A 16215-nucleotide genomic window follows, 5' to 3' on the forward strand; every position below is an offset into this window, starting at 1 on the left:
TGAGCGACTTCACTTTAACTTTTCACTTTCATGCATTGGAGAAGGAAATGGCAACCCACTCCAGTGTTCTTGCCTGGAGAATCCCAGGGATGGGGGAGCCTGGCGGGCTGCTATCTATGGGGTCTCACAGAGTCAGACATGACTGAAGCGACTTAGCAGCAGGCATTAGGGAAATTGAATCAATAGCCAAAAACTTCCTGAAAGAAAAATTCAGGCCCAGATACTTGTAATAGTTTTATAAACAATTCAAGGAAAAAATAATGCCTGATTTGCTAAATTCTTTCAGATAACAGAAAATAAGGGAATAATTCCCTTTTGGAGATACCCTGATACCTAAAGTTAATGAGAACACTGCAAAAAAGTACAATAACAAGCTAATCTCATTCATGAAGTAAATATACCAATTCAAAGCAAATTACTAGTAAGCAAATAATTAAACAGTGCAGAGAAACTGTGAGATTATCATTATCAAGGAGTTTTCCCAGGAATACATAGTTGATTTAACATTCAAAAATCAATCAAAGTCACTCTTTTATAAAACAAAGAACAAAAATCATATGAGGCAAGAATATCATCTCAATAGATGCAAGGAAAATAATTTTGTATGACTCAACATATGTTGATTAAAATGTGTTGTTAAAATAGACATAGAAACAAAATTTCCTAATCTGAAAAATGAGTTATTTTTCAAATGACAACATATGTAATATGTTACATTTCTATAAACTATATAACTATAAAGTATGTAATATATAATAATAATTATACATTTAATTCCTTCTCATAAATGAGCAACAAGACAAAAGAGCAGCTCTCACCACAACTATCTCATGTTGCACATGATGCCCCATCCAGTGCAATAGGATAAAAAGTAAATAAAAGGTATAAATTCTCTAAGGAAAGAAACAAAAGTGCATTTTACTCACATGTGACAGTTTCATATTATTACAATTCATATGTGTCTATATAAGAACCATTCAAATTATTAGTTAGGTGTTTTGAAGCGAAAACAAACTAAAAATAGAACCTCCACTCTCACTTCACAACATATACAAAAATCAATTATACAGTACCTAAAGCACTAATTGTGAAAAGCAAAATTATAAAGGTTTTAGAAGAAAATGCTGAAGTATACCTTCCTGAGCAAAGGGCAGAATGGACTTCATACACCAGATACAAGTGAAGCGTTAAGATGAAAGGAAAGTATTTATGAATTCATTAAAATTTAAAATATTTACTTAGCATACAAGATTGTAAACAGAGGGAAAGGACACACCATAAAAACAGAGGACATATTTGTACACATATAATGCACAAGGGACTGGTATCTAGAATATTTAAATAGTTCTATAAATAAATTAGAATAAAACAGACAAATAGGTGGGAAAATGAACAAAAGTGTCCGCAAGCACTTTCAAAATTAGAAATAAAAATGCTAATAAGTATTTTAAAGGTACCCAACCTCATTATTTTTTATATTTATGCCTGTGCTGGTTCTTTGTTGCTTCATGGGCTTTTCTTTAGTTGTGGCGAGCGGGGCTATTCTCTAGTTGCGGTACACAGGCTTCTCACTGCGGGGGCTTCTCTTCTTGTGGAGCACAGGCTCTAAGGTGCTCAGGCTTCAGTAGGTGCAGCAATGGGCTCAACAGTTGTGGTTCCCGGGCTCTAGAGCACAGGCTCAGTGGTTGTGGCACACAGGCTTAGTTGCTCCACAACATGTGGGATCTTCCTTGACCAGGAATCGAACCTATGTCTCTGGCATTGGCAAGAGGATTCTTTACCCCTGAGCCACCAGGGAAGCCCCATAACCTTATTATTAATCACTGAAATATAAAATCAAACCATCGGGAGATGTCCCACAGTACATAAACACCAAATGACTAAAGTGGAAAAGGCTAACACCAACAAGTGTTACCAAGAATGAGGTGCCACCACAATCTCACCTATTGCCTGATGGAAGTGCAACTCTGTAAAATCTCTTTGGAAGTCAGCTTGCTAGTGTATATTAAAATTGAAGATGTATATATCCTAAAATCATGAAATTCCACTCCTAGGTATGTATGAAAGAGAAAGAAATGCATGCATGCAGCAAGAAACATATACAGAAATGGTCATCGCAGTATTTTTCCAAATAACAGGAAACAAATTTCCTTTCAAGAATAGCTTGCAATTCATTTCTTATATGATATTATACATGTTTCAGTGAATCGCCAGTCCAGGTTCAATGCAGGATATAGGATGCTCGGGGCTGATGCACTGGGATGGCCCAGAGGGATGGTATGGGGAGGGAGGTGGGAGAGGGGTTCAGGATGCAGAACACATGTACACCCTTGGCGGATTCATGTTGATGTATGACAAAACCAATACAATATTGTAAAGTAATTAGCCTCTAATTAAAATAAATAAATTTAGTTAAAAAAAAAAAAGAATAGCTTGCATGATGAATGTGTGGTACCATCATCAGATCAGATCAGATCAAATCAGTCGCTCAGTCGTGTCCGACTCTTTGCAACCCCATGAACCGCAGCACGCCAGGCCTCCCTGTCCATCACCAACTCCCGGAGTTCACTCAGACTCACATCCATCGAGTCAGTGATGCCATCCAGCCATCTCATCCTCTGTCGTCCCCTTCTCCTCTTGCCCCTAAACCCTCCCAGCATCAGAGTCTTTTCCAATGAGTTAACTCTTTGCATGAGGTGGCCAAAGTACTGGAGTTTCAGTTTTAGCATCATTCCTTCCAAAGAAATCCCAGGGCTGATCTCCTTCAGAATGGACTGGTTGGATCTCCTTGCAGTCCAAGGGACTCTCAAGAGTCTTCTCCAACACCACAGTTCAAAAGCATCAATTCTTCGGCACTCAGCCTTCTTCACAGTCCAACTCTCACATCCATATATGACCACAGGAAAAACCATAGCCTTGACTGGACGGACCTTAGTTGGCAAAGTAATGCCTCTGCTTTTGAATATGCTATCTAGGTTGGTCATAACTTTAATCCAAAGAGTAAGTGACTTTTAATTTCATGGCTGCAGTCACCATCTGCAGTGATTTTGGAACCCAAAAAATAAAGTCTGACACTGTTTCAACTGTTTCCCCATCTATTTCCCATGAAGTGATGGGACCAGATGCCATGATCTTCATTTTCTGAATGTTGAGCTTTAAGCCAACTTTTTCACTGTCCACTTTCACCTTCATCAAGAGGCTTTTTAGTTCCTCTTCACTTTCTGCCATAAGGGTGGTGTCATCTGCATATCTGAGGTCATTGATATTTCTCCCAGCAATCTTGATTCCAGTTTGTGTTTCTTCCAGCCCAGCATTTCTCATGATGTACTCTGCATATAAGTTAAATAAGCAGGGTGACAATATACAGCCTTGACGTACTCCTTTTCCTATTTGGAACCAGTCTGTTGTTCCATGTCCAGTTCTAACTGTTGCTTCCTGACCTGCATACAAATTTCTCAAGAGGCAGATCAGGTGGTCTGGTATTCCCATCTCTTTCAGAATTTTCCACAGTTTATTGTGATTCACACAGTCAAAGGCTTTGGCATAGCCAATAAAGCAGAAACAGATGTTTTTCTGGAACTCTCTTGCTCTTTCCATGATCCAGCGGACGTTGGCAATTTGATCTCTGGTTCCTCTGGCTTTTCTAAAACCAGCCTGAACATCACGAAGTTCACTGTTCACATATTGCTGAAGCCTGGCTTGGAGAATTTTAAGCATTACTTTACTAGCGTGTGAGATGAGAGCAATTGTGCGGTAGTTTGAGCATTCTTTGGCATTGCCTTTCTTTGGTATTGGAATGAAAACTGACCTTTTCCAGTCCTGTGGCCACTGCTGAGTTTTCCAAATTTGCTGGCATATTGAGTGCAGCACTTTCACAGCATCATCTTTCAAACGATGAGGATTTGAAATAGCTCAACTGGAATTCCATCACCTCCATTAGCTTTGTTCATAGTGATGCTTTCTAAGGCCCACCTGACTTCACATTCCAGGATGTCTGGCTCTAGGTCAGTGATCACACCATCGTGATTATCTGGGTCATGAAGATCTTTTTTGTACAGTTCTTCTGTGTATTCTTGCCATCTCTTCTTAATATCTTCTGCTTCTGTTAGGTCCATACCATTTCTGTCCTTTATCGAGCCCATCTTTGCATGAAATGTTCCTTTGGTATCTCTGATTTTCTTGAAGAGATCTTTAGTCTTTCCCATCTGTTGTTTTCCTCTATTTCTTTGCATTGATCGCTGAGGAAGGCTTTCTTATCTCTTCTTGCTATTCTTTGGAACTCTGCATTCAGATGCTTATATCTTTCCTTTTCTCCTTTGCTTTTCGCTTCTCTTCTTTTCACAGCTATTTGTTAGGCCTCCCCAGACAGCCATTTTGCTTTTTTGCATTTCTTTTCCATGGGGATGGTCTTGATCCCTGTCTCCTGTACAGTGTCACGAACCTCATTCCATAGTTCATCAGGCACTCTATCTATCAGATCTAGGCCCTTAAATCTATTTCTCACTTCCACTGTATAATCATAAGGGATTTGATTTAGGTCATACCTGAATGGTCTAGTGGTTTTCCCTACTTTCTTCAATTTGAGTCTGAATTTGGCAATAAGGAGTTCATGGTCTCAGCCACAGTCAGCTCCTGGTCTTCTTTTTGCTGACTGTATAGAGCTTCTCCATCTTTGGCTGCAAAGAATAGAATCAACCTGATTTCAGTGTTGACCATCTGGTGATGTCCATGTATAGAGTCTTCTCTTGTGTTGTTGGAAGAGGGTGTTTATTATGACCAGTGCGTTTTCTTGGCAAAACTCTATTAGTCTTTGCCCTGCTTCATTGTGTATTCCAAGGCCAAATTTGCCTGTTACTCCAGGTGTTTCTTGGCTTCCTACTTTTGCATTCCAGTCCCCTATAATGAAAAGGACATCTCTTTTGGGTGTTAGTTCTAAAAGGTCTTGTAGGTCTTCATACATAATATGTAATGATTATACATTTAATTCCTTCCTGTTCAAATGTGGAACAAGACAAAATACCAGCTCTTACCACAACTATCCCACATTGTACTTGAGGTCACACCCAGTGCAGTAGGATAAGAAAATGAAGAAAAGATATAAATTTTCTAAGGGAAGAAACAAAACTGCATTTTATTCACAGCTGACAGTTTCACACTAGTGCAATTCAAAGGAGTCTATACAGCAACCATTCAAATTGTTAACCAAGTGTTGATGCAAAAACAAGTGAAAAATAGACCCCTCAGCTCTCACATCACAACATACACAAAAATCAACTCCAGATCATCTAAAGAACAGTGAAAAGCAAAATTAAATAATTTTTAGAAAATGTATAAAAATTATAAAGTTTTTTTAGGCTGAAACACACCTTCCTGAACTAAGGGAGGAATGAAGTTCGTAAACCAGACACACATAAACCATTAAGAAGAAAGGAAAACACTGATGAATTCAATCAATTAAAATTTGAAATATTTACTTGGCAAACAAGACTATAATGAGGACTTCCCTGGTGGTACAGTGGTTAAAACTACCTGTTAATGTAGGGGACACGGGTTCAATTTCTGGTCTGGGAAGATTCCACATGTCTTAGAGCAACTAAGCCTGTGCCTCACAACTACAAAGTTCGAGTGCTGCAACTACTGAAGCCTGCTCACCTAGAGCCTGTGCTCGGCAACAGGAGAAGCCACTGCAATGAGAAGCCTGCACACTGCAATGAAGAGCAGCACCCACTCCACCCCGCTCGCCGCAACTAGAGAAAGCCCATGCACAGCAAGAAGACTGTGAGCAGCCAAAACCAAATAAACAAATAATGTTTAAAAAAATTAGAGTGATTTAAGTTCAAAAATAAAATAAAATTTAAAAAAAATTAGAGTGAAAAGATGAACTGTAAAGACAGAAAAATATCTGTAATACATATACAATGCACAAAGAACTACTATGTAGAATATTTAAATAGTTCTGCAAATGAATTAGAATAAAACAGACAACTGCAAGGAAAAATGAACAAAAATTAGACAAGCTATTTGAAAATTAGGAAATAAAAAATCCTAGTATTTTAAAGGTGATCAATCTTATTATTAATCACTGAAGTATAAAATATAAAAAACCATCAGGAGATATCCCCCAACACACACATAATAAAAAAAGGCTGACATCCTTCCTATGTAGCACTAGTAGTAAAGAACCCACCTGCCAATGCAGGAGACACAGGACACTCGGGTTCAACCCCTGGATGTGGAAGACCCCCAAGGAGAGCATGGCTACCCATGCCAGTATTCTTGCCAGGAGAATCCCATGGACAGAGGAGCCTGGTGGGCTGCAGTCCATGAAGCAACTTAGCATGCACGCACGACATCCACCTAGTGCTATCAAGATTGACCTGCCGTCACACCCTCACCTATTGCTGGTCAATGTACAACATGATACATCTTTGGAAATCAATTTGATATTGCATACTAGTAGATGTAGATATCCTAAAACCAAGAAATTCCACTCGTAGGTGTATATGAGAGAGCAAGAAATTCATGTGTATACCAAGAAACATATACAGGAATGATCACCTCAATATTATTCAAAATAATAAAAAAACAATTATTCTTTATGAATAGCTTGCATGATGAGTGTGTGGTATAATCATACAATGCAGCAACTCACAGCAAAGGAAATGAACAAAGAATCATTACCTAGAGCTGTCTAGGTGATCTCACAAACTGAACAACTGAACAAAAGAGCCAGAAAAGAGAATACATAATGCATGAGGACATTTATATAAAGTTCAAAAACAGGCAAAACTAGAATAAAACGTTGGAAAGTTGGTAGGGATCATCTTACTTCAAGAAGGAGGGAAGAGAAATGGTGAACAGGATACACAAAAGGAGTTTCAACATGCAGGCAACATCCTACTTCTTAATTTGGGAAGTGATATGTGGGTAATTGGTTTCTAATAATTTAGGGGGCAGTATGCTAGTCAAGTCAAGGCTATGGTTTTTCCTGTGGTCATGTATGGATGTGAGAGTTGGACTGTGAAGAAGGCTGAGTGCCGAAGAATTGATGCTTTTGAACTGTGGTGATGGAGAAGACTCTTGAGAGTTCCTTGGACTACAAGGAGATCCAACCAGTCCATTCTGAAGGAGATCAGCCCTGGGATTTCTTTGGAAGGAATGATGCTAAAGCTGAAACTCCAGTACTTTGGCCATCTCATGCGAAGAGTTGACTCATTGGAAAAGACTCTGATGCTGGGAGGCATTGGGGGCAGGAGGAGAAGGAGATGACAGAGGATGAGATGGCTGGGTGGCATCACTAACTCGATGGACGTGAGTCTGAGTGAACTCCGGGAGATGGTGATGGACAGGGAGGCCTGGTGTGCTGTGATTCATGGGGTCGCAAAGAGTCAGACACGACTGAGCAACTGAACTGAACTGATGCTAAAAGAAGGACTGATTGGAAGGACTGATGCTGAAGCTGACTGTCCAATACTTTGGTCACCTGATACAAACAGCCAACTCATTGGAAAAGATCCTGACACTGGGAAAAGTGAAGTCACTCAGTCATGTCTGACTCTTTGTGACCCCATGGACTATAGCCTACCAGGCTTCTCCATCCATGGGATTTTCCAAGCAAGAATACTGGAGTGGGTTGCCATTTCCTTCTTCAGGGAATCTTCCTGACCCAGGGATCAAACCTGGGTCTCCTGCATTGCAGGCAGACGCTTTACCATCTGAGCCACCAGGGAAGATGCTGGGAAAGACGGAAGGCAAAAAGGAGAAGAGGGTGGCAAAGCATGTGTGTGTGCTTAGTCGCTCTGCTGCTGCTGCTGCTGCTGCTGCTAAGTCGCTTCAGTCGTGTCCGACTCTGTGCGACCCCACAGGCGGCAGCCCACCAGGCTTCCCCATCCCTGGGATTCTCCAGGCAAGAACACTGGAGTGGGTTGCCATTTCCTTCTCCAATGCAGGAGAGTGAAAAGTGAAAGTGAAGTCTCTCAGTCGTGTCCGACTCTTAGCGACCCCATGGACTGCAGCCTTCCAGGCTCCTCCATCCATGGGATTTTCCAGGCAAGAGTACTGGAGTGGGGTGCCATTGCCTTCTCCAGCTTAGTTGCTCAGTTGTGTCCAATTCTTTGTGACCCCATGGCAGACGAGATGGTTGGATAACATTACCAACTAAATGGACACAGACTTGGGCGAACTCAGGGAGATAGATGGACAGGGAGGCCTGGCGTGCTGCAAGTCCATGGGGTCACAAAGAGTCAGACATGACTTAGCGACTGAACAACAACAACAAAATGCTAACAGAAATAAGTCAGACAGAGAGAGACAATACTGTATGTTATCACTTATAGGTAGAATCTAAAAAATACAACGAACTAGTGGATAAAACCAAAAAGAAGCAGAACCACAGATAGAACAAACTAGCAGGTACCACTGGGGAAGTGAGAGAGGAGCATATAGAGGAGGGGGAATGAGAGGTCCAAGTTATAGCCTGCTTTGTATGACACTGAGAATATAGCCAATACTTTGCAAAAACTGTACATGGAATGTAAACTTGAAAATTATATTAAAATTTTTAATTAAAAATACATTTTAAAAACTCTAACTTGAAGAAATAAAGGATTGACCCATATTTTATTTAAGCTGAGTGATGGGAGAACAAGCATTGACTTGATTAAAATTCCTAACAGAATATACATGCTTCATATATTCTTTAATGTGGAAGATACATTTAAACAAAAAGTAAACATATCTATAAGTTAATTTATTTATGTTTAGAAATAATTATTAGGCACACTGTGCCCAATAGAGAATCTAGATATTAATCATATCTCTGTTCTCTGAGATCTTTAAATAAGAATGTGTCCTCTTCTACATGACTTCTAAACACAAATATTGTGACCTCTGGGCTATTCTATCTTTATTTTTTACTTATTTTCTGGGACATACTGTATTTCATCCATGTGGACAGGGCTCTAACTAAAAAACGCTGACTCCAAAACAGAGATGGACCATTTCAGGGTTAAGTGGGGAGGAGGGATCCACACAGCATCTCACCCCAGGGAGAAACTAGAGGTGCTGCCATGGAGCCCATCCATCTGAATGGAGTTAATAACGAGGCTGATGGAACACAGGGGCCACCATCCAGAGGGGACTGCTGGCTGGCTGGACAGTTGCCCCATCGTGTCTCTAACTAGGAGGTCTGGGAACAAGTCCCAGGAGACACTGCCTGTGAAAAGGCAACAGCTCCTCCTGGCTCCTGTGCCAGAGAATCACTAATGACCTGAATTTTCAATCAGTGCACAGGGAAGGGCTCTGTGCCTCCAGCCTTGTCATTTGGGGAGACAACAGGGAAGTGAAGACAACCTCCTTCATGGAAGCATCACAGACAGAGGCTGGTCAGCACTGCAGCTGAGAACTATGGCTTAGAGATGGGAAGAGAGGGTCTACCTAAAGGGCATGTACATGCACACATACACACACACACATGACCCTGAGAGCCTCTCCCTTTTCATTTTTGCCTTTTTTTCTTTATTACATCCCTATCTGCCAATCATTTTCTGCATCTTTGATGACCATGAGGGGCACCCAGTTCTGGGGTTCATCACATCCCTGAAGGTGCAGACTAAAGGCAGTGTGGAGAATGGGTCTCAGAACATCCTTCCCCCACCCCCATCAGTGAAAGGCACACAGCACCTGTGCAAGAACAGAGCATAATTCACCCTGGTCCAGTGGAACAGCCTGGTTCCCAGAGTCACTCTCAGCCACTGCTCAAGTCAGTACCAATAACTCACTCTCTATGTCCAACTCGGTCTCAGGCTTCTTTTATTAAAGGTGAGCAAACTAAATAGGATAGAACTGTTTATTCTCATTATGAAATTAATAATTAGAATAATTAATAATTAGATCATAATCTTATGATTATTTGACCCAGTTTTTACTTGGTTTCCAGATGCCAAAAGAAAAGGAAACCAGTTTCCACTTGTTTTCCAGATGCATTGACAGTTCTGAGAAGAGTCAGGAAGATGCTGCTATGCTAATGATATTGGTGATAATGACAATGACTTCTTACATTGACATCTCACAACCTACAAGCCCAAGATGCAGGCAGCAACCAGAACTCAACAATGACCATGCACCCTCATTTGATTAAAAACAGCAAAAACAGTAACAGATCATATTTATTGAGCATTTATCATGTGTCAGCCTTGATCTAAATATATATAACTATCTCCTATCATTATTCTGTTTAAGCCAGTGAAGAAACTGAAGCTGAAAAAGTTCGTGACTTTCTCAAGTCTCATCAAGAGTAAAGACAGGGAAAATTCTGTCAGACTCCAGAGGTATGTTTTTATTCATGACCCTAAATAAGCACCACGTTTTATTTAGGGTCACAGAGCACCTGCTGCCACTTGACCGTGGCATGCTTCCTCCATGCCAGCACAACTCATACGAATTTCACATCTTGATTGCATATCTTGAATCCTGAAGAAACTGCAATTAATCCCATCATTTGGCTTCTTCAACAATCCTATCCGTAGGGTTGTTATCAATAACATATATAAAAACAGCAAAGCTCAATGGTAATAAAAATTTCCCAAAAATTAAAGGCATGTGAGGAACAGAGAGGTAGAGCATGTTCCCTTGTGCTTCTTAATCACATCCTGTGTCTCAAGTTCACATTTCATCACCTGCTACTAATGATGACAGTAACATCACCGCCCTTAGGAGCAGCCTGCTCTGCACATGTTATCTCAGTAATCAATGCAATGAACTTATGAGGTACTGACACATGGTGCAAAACAGGAAATGGAGATCCAGTGTTACGTAATTAACTGGAGTTGATTACATAAAGCCACACTGAGTAAAAGAAATAGTGAAAGCCTATCTTTATTTAAATAAGATTCTGCTAAAATTTCTCAGCTTTTGAAGGAAATTAGAAGCCAAATCACCACCTCTGACTTTCTAGAAGATAGCTAAAATGCAGAGTTCACCCCTAACAAGTCTCCCAATCACTGTCTTAGTTCTCACCTCTGTACATGTTTACATGCCCACCAGCAAGAGACACCTATACACCTCTGTGACCTTTGAAAAAAAAAAAAAGCAGAAAACAGACAAAAGGTTTTGAATGATCTAAGATTTTGGAGTCTACAAATATTTAAGCAATAGTTTCCTTGCATTTTTCTACATTAAATGGGAGTTGCAAACCAAACCAGCATCTCTGACTTCCTGCTCCTCGGCTTCTCTCAGCACCCAGAGCAGCAGCCTCTCCTGTTCGGGCTCTTCCTGGCCGTGTACCTGGTCACCGTGCTGGGGAACCTGCTCATCATCCTGGCCATCAGCTCTGACCCCCACCTCCACACCCCCATGTACTTCTTCCTGGCCAACCTGTCCTTCACCGACACCTGCTTCTCCTGCACCATCGTCCCCAAGGTGCTGCTCAACATCCACACACAGCACTACACCATCTCCCACACTGGGTGCCTCGTGCAGATGTTCTTCTTCATGAAATTGACTCTGCTGGATGACTTCCTGCTGGCTGTGATGGCCTATGACCACTACGTGGCCATCTGCCTTCCTCTCCACTACACCACCATCATGGGGCCCCAGCGCTGCCTGCTGCTGCTCGCTGCATCCTAGCTCAGCTCCCACCTCCTGGCCTTCTCCCTCTGTCTCCTCATGTCTCAGTTCTCCTTCTGCGCCTCCCATGCCATCCCACACTTCTGTGATGTACCCCCACTCCTCAAACTTGCCTGCTCAGACACTCACATCTTTCAGGTCACCATGTTAACTGAAGCTGTTCTTTCGGGTCTGATTCCTCTCACCTGTGTCTTAGTGTCATATGCCCACATCGTTTACACTGTCCTCAGGATCCCATCTCCTGGGGGGAAACACAAAGTCTTCTCTACCTGTGGCTCTCATCTAACAGTGGTCACTCTCTTCTATGGGACACTCTTTCTGGTGTATTTCCAGCCCTCAGCCTCCTACTCAGCAGACACTGGGATGGCAGCATCTGTGGTGTACACGATGGTCACCCCCATGCTGAACCCCTTTATCTACAGCCTGAGGAACCGACACATGAAGGCAGCTTTGTGGAGATTCTTCAGCTGGGGAAAATATTCTACTCAGTAAAAAGCCCTGTCCCAGATTAGAAGCTCAGGCTCTGTGATGTGTTTTATTCCTGGAGTCTTCATTTGCAAAAGTTTGACAAAATCAGATTCAAGGCAGGATGGTGCTCAGCATCACAAGCATATTTTAAAGATGGAGAATGCCTGACTTGGTGGGACTGGAATACCATCAACTAACCAAGGACAGAGCTAAAGCCTGCAAGAGAAGTAACCAGCAATCCCTGCAAGGTGACTTGATTCCTGGATATAGGTGACCAAGCAGATTCAAACCACAGATTCAAATTATCAAAAGATGACATCAGACAGAATACAGGTTCTCAGAGGAAGCTAACCTGTCCGTTCAACTACAAGAAATGTTGACAATATCTAGAAGGGTCAAGTGTCTGAGTTTCAGGGATCGTTTCCAAACCCATCTTTGGAAACAACTCATAGGGATTCAGCTACACAGGCAGAAAGCTGAACCAAAAGACATACTATTTGCTGGGAATAAGCAAGCAAAACTAATTCTAGAAGAAACCTGGCACTGGTAGGTGGGGGCTGGTCCAAAATCATACACCTGGGATTAGAACTAGGCCTGTGACCATGAGTGATTATGAATTATTGGAGTACATTCATGACTTTTTTACTTTTTAAGCTGTGGCTTAATTCATTTTTCTGTAAAAAAAAAAAAAAAAAACACTCAGAGCAAATTTGTAAAACATACAAATAGGAAAAAGAAGAAAAAGAAATACTCACTATTCATACATTTAAAGACAACCACCGATAATATTTCACATCATTTCCCTCCTGTCTCCTAAAATAGCTTTTTGTTTTTTACTGTGTTGAGAAAGTACTGGACATACAATTATGTAGCTTTTTTGCCTAACTTCATAACATAAGTTGTCTCCACATTAATGCCTCCTGAACATTTGGCTCTCTGAGATGACAGAAGAAAGCATAATGTTTCCCCATTTGGATGATTAGGAGATTTCTATGTGTTCACTATTACAAATAACAGTGCAATGAAAGTCTCTGAAAAGACATGATTCTTATGTTCATAGTCTGTAATTTTACTATTTTCAAAAGTAGAACATCAAAGGTTAACATTTTGGGGGCTCTTTTATCCATGCTGCCAAAATGTCAAATAAGAATGTTCTTTTGTCTCTGTCCACTCCATATGTTGATGTTCAAATTTTCCCCTAAATGTAACAAATATGGTAGTGAAATGGTATCTTCTTGCCCTGGTTTTAATTTCTTTGTTTATTAATAAGGGGACTATTTTCCAGCATCCATTAACCAATTTTTAAAATTCTCTTATTAATTGTTTATTCATGTCATCTACCTATTACCTTCTGGGATTTTTTTATTGACTTGTATGGGCCTTTTTATATGAAAGATATTACATCCCTGTCTTCGTCACCTTGTTCCTAGTTCATTCTTTATCTCTTAACTATGTGATTTTTTTTTTTTTTTTGGCCATTCTGCATAGCATGTGGGATCTTAGTCTTGTGACTAGGGATAAATCCTGTGCCACCTGCATTGGAAGCACGTAGTCTTAAACACTGGACCACCAGGGAAGTCCGTTAACTTGGTGATTCCTTTAAATGTAAGGAAGTTTTTATTTTATTATGAAATCAAGAAATATTCTTTGTAATTCCCATTACTACAGTTAAATTTGAAATCCTACCTTCTGCAGAATTCATGCAAATATTCAACTTTTTTCACTTTCTGGTGTAATACAGTATTTTTTGTATAAACATACATTAGTTTAGGATGAAATCATATTGTTAACGTGGGAATAACACACAATGAGTTTGAGTTTGAGTAAACTGTGGAAGTTGGTGATGGACAAGGAGGCCTGGAGTGCTGCGGTCCATGGGGTCATAGAGAGTCAGACACAACTTAGCGACTGAACTGAACTGAACACACAATTATACTGCTGATGTTAAAGAAAAATATCATAAACAACTCATCAAAAAAATCTAGTAAGAAATATACAATCTCAATAGACCTATAACAATTGAGGAAATTGAATCAGTAGCCAAAAACTTCTTCAAAGAAAATTTCAAGCCCAGGTGGGTGCAAAAATTTTATAAACACTTCAAGAATTCTACTTTGCAAAACTCTTTCAGAGAATAAAAATAAAGGAACATTCACCTATTCCCTTTTAGACATTAGCACAACTTTGATACCTAAAGCTAATGAGAATATTGCAAAAAACAGAAGTACAATAAGCTGAAGAAAATATGTTATCATTACCAAGTTGAGTTTTCCCAGAATGCAGAGTTGGTTTAACATTCCAAAGTCAACCAAAGTAAGTCACTATTTTACAAAACAAAGGACAAAAATCATATGATTCAAGAAAGCAATACTTTTGAGATGCAAGAAAAATTTGGATATAATCCAACATACACTTATTAAAAAGGCAGGTTAGCAAATGGACATAGAAGCAAATGTTCTTAATATGAAGAGAGTTCTTTTTCAAACATATAGCATACAGTGTGTCATAATCATACATTAAATCCTTCCTGTCCACATGAGGAGCAGGACAAAATACCAACTCTCACTACAACTATCCCATATTGTATTTGAAACATCCAGTGCAATGGAATAAGAAAAACAAAGAAAAGATATATTTTCTAATGAAAGAAACAAAATTGAATTTTATTTACACCTGATAGGTTTGATAATATTGAAATTCAAAGGAGTCTAACATTCAAATTATTAATTAGGTGTCTTGAAGCAAAAACAAGTAAAACATAGACACTTGAGTACTCAGTTCACAAAATACACAAAAGTCTATTTCAGAGTGACTAAAGCAGTAACTGTTAAAAGCAAAATTCTAAGCATTTTATTTATTTATTTTATCACTTGGTATTATCTTTAATTACAAAGACTTTTCCAATCACATCACATAGAGATCATTTTATCCCCTGTTCTGTTTGGCTGCCAATCTCTTATCTCTCTCCTCAGCAATGGTAAGGCGAATACCCTTTCCACGGGGAAGAGAGATCCACGGTTTGTTGCCTTTGCCAATAACGAAAATGTTTGAGAGCTGTGTGGCAAAGCTGTTGCCGTTCACATCTTTCACATGAACCACATCAGAAGAACCTGAATGTCTCTCCTGGTTTGTAATCACACCAATTCTTCCGAGGTTAGCACCTCCAGTCACCATGCACAGGTTACCAGTGTCAAATTTGATGAAATCAGTAATCCTGCCAGTCTCCAAGTCAATCTGAATGGTATCATTCACCTTGATGAGGGGATCAGGGTAACGGATGGTATAAGCATCATGGGTTACCAGATGAGGGATTCCTTTTGTCCCCACAAATATCTTTTTTTACTTTGCACAATTTATACTTGGCCTCCTCAGGTGTAATACGATGAACAGCAAAGCGACCCTTGGTGTCATAGATCAAACGAAAATTCTCTCCAGTCTTATCAATGCTGATGACATCCATAAAACCAGCAGGGTAGGTTATATCTGAGCTGACTTTGCCATCGATGTTAATGAAACGCTGCATGCAAATCTTCTTTACTTCATCTCCAGTTAGGGCATACTTAAGTCTATTCCTTAGGAAAATGATTAGGGGGAGATATTCCCTTAGCTTGTGGGGGCTGGTAGATGGACGAGGGGCAAACACACCAGTCAGTTTCTCCAGCATCCAATGTTTTGGAGCTGCTACACATTTCAGGTGCTTCTTGGGACCCCGAGCCATGGCTGCGCTAGGCACGAAAAGAGCAATTCTAAGGATTTTAGAAGAAAATGCTGAAATATACTTTCCTGAACAAAGGGAACAATGGAAAGCACAAACCAGATACTAGTAAAGCATTAAGAAAAAAGGAAAAAACTGATGAATTCAATACATTAAAATTTAAAATATTTACTTGGCAAACAGACTGTAACAAGAGTGAAAAGACAAACCACAAAGACAGAGAAAATATTTGTAATACATATAATGCACAAAGGAATGGTATCTAGAATATTTAAATAGTTCTAGACTGTGTGGATCACAATAAACTGTGGAAAATTCAGAAAGAGATGGAAATACCAGACCACCTGACCTGCCTCTTGAAAAACCTATATGCAGGTCAGGAAGGAACAGTTAGAACTGGACATGGA

The 16215-nt window shown here is 40.0% G+C and overlaps 2 pseudogenes; one reads left to right on the top strand and one right to left on the bottom strand.

Annotated features, from left to right (window-relative positions):
* On the top strand, positions 11179 to 12117 carry OR1AH4P (olfactory receptor family 1 subfamily AH member 4, pseudogene; annotated as a pseudogene).
* LOC783142 (small ribosomal subunit protein eS4, X isoform-like) lies at positions 15002 to 15835 on the bottom strand (annotated as a pseudogene).
* Positions 15836 to 16215: the final 380 nt, after the last annotated feature.

This window comes from Bos taurus, chromosome 11, assembly GCF_002263795.3.
Source record: "Bos taurus isolate L1 Dominette 01449 registration number 42190680 breed Hereford chromosome 11, ARS-UCD2.0, whole genome shotgun sequence".
Taxonomy (NCBI): Eukaryota; Metazoa; Chordata; class Mammalia; order Artiodactyla; family Bovidae; genus Bos; species Bos taurus.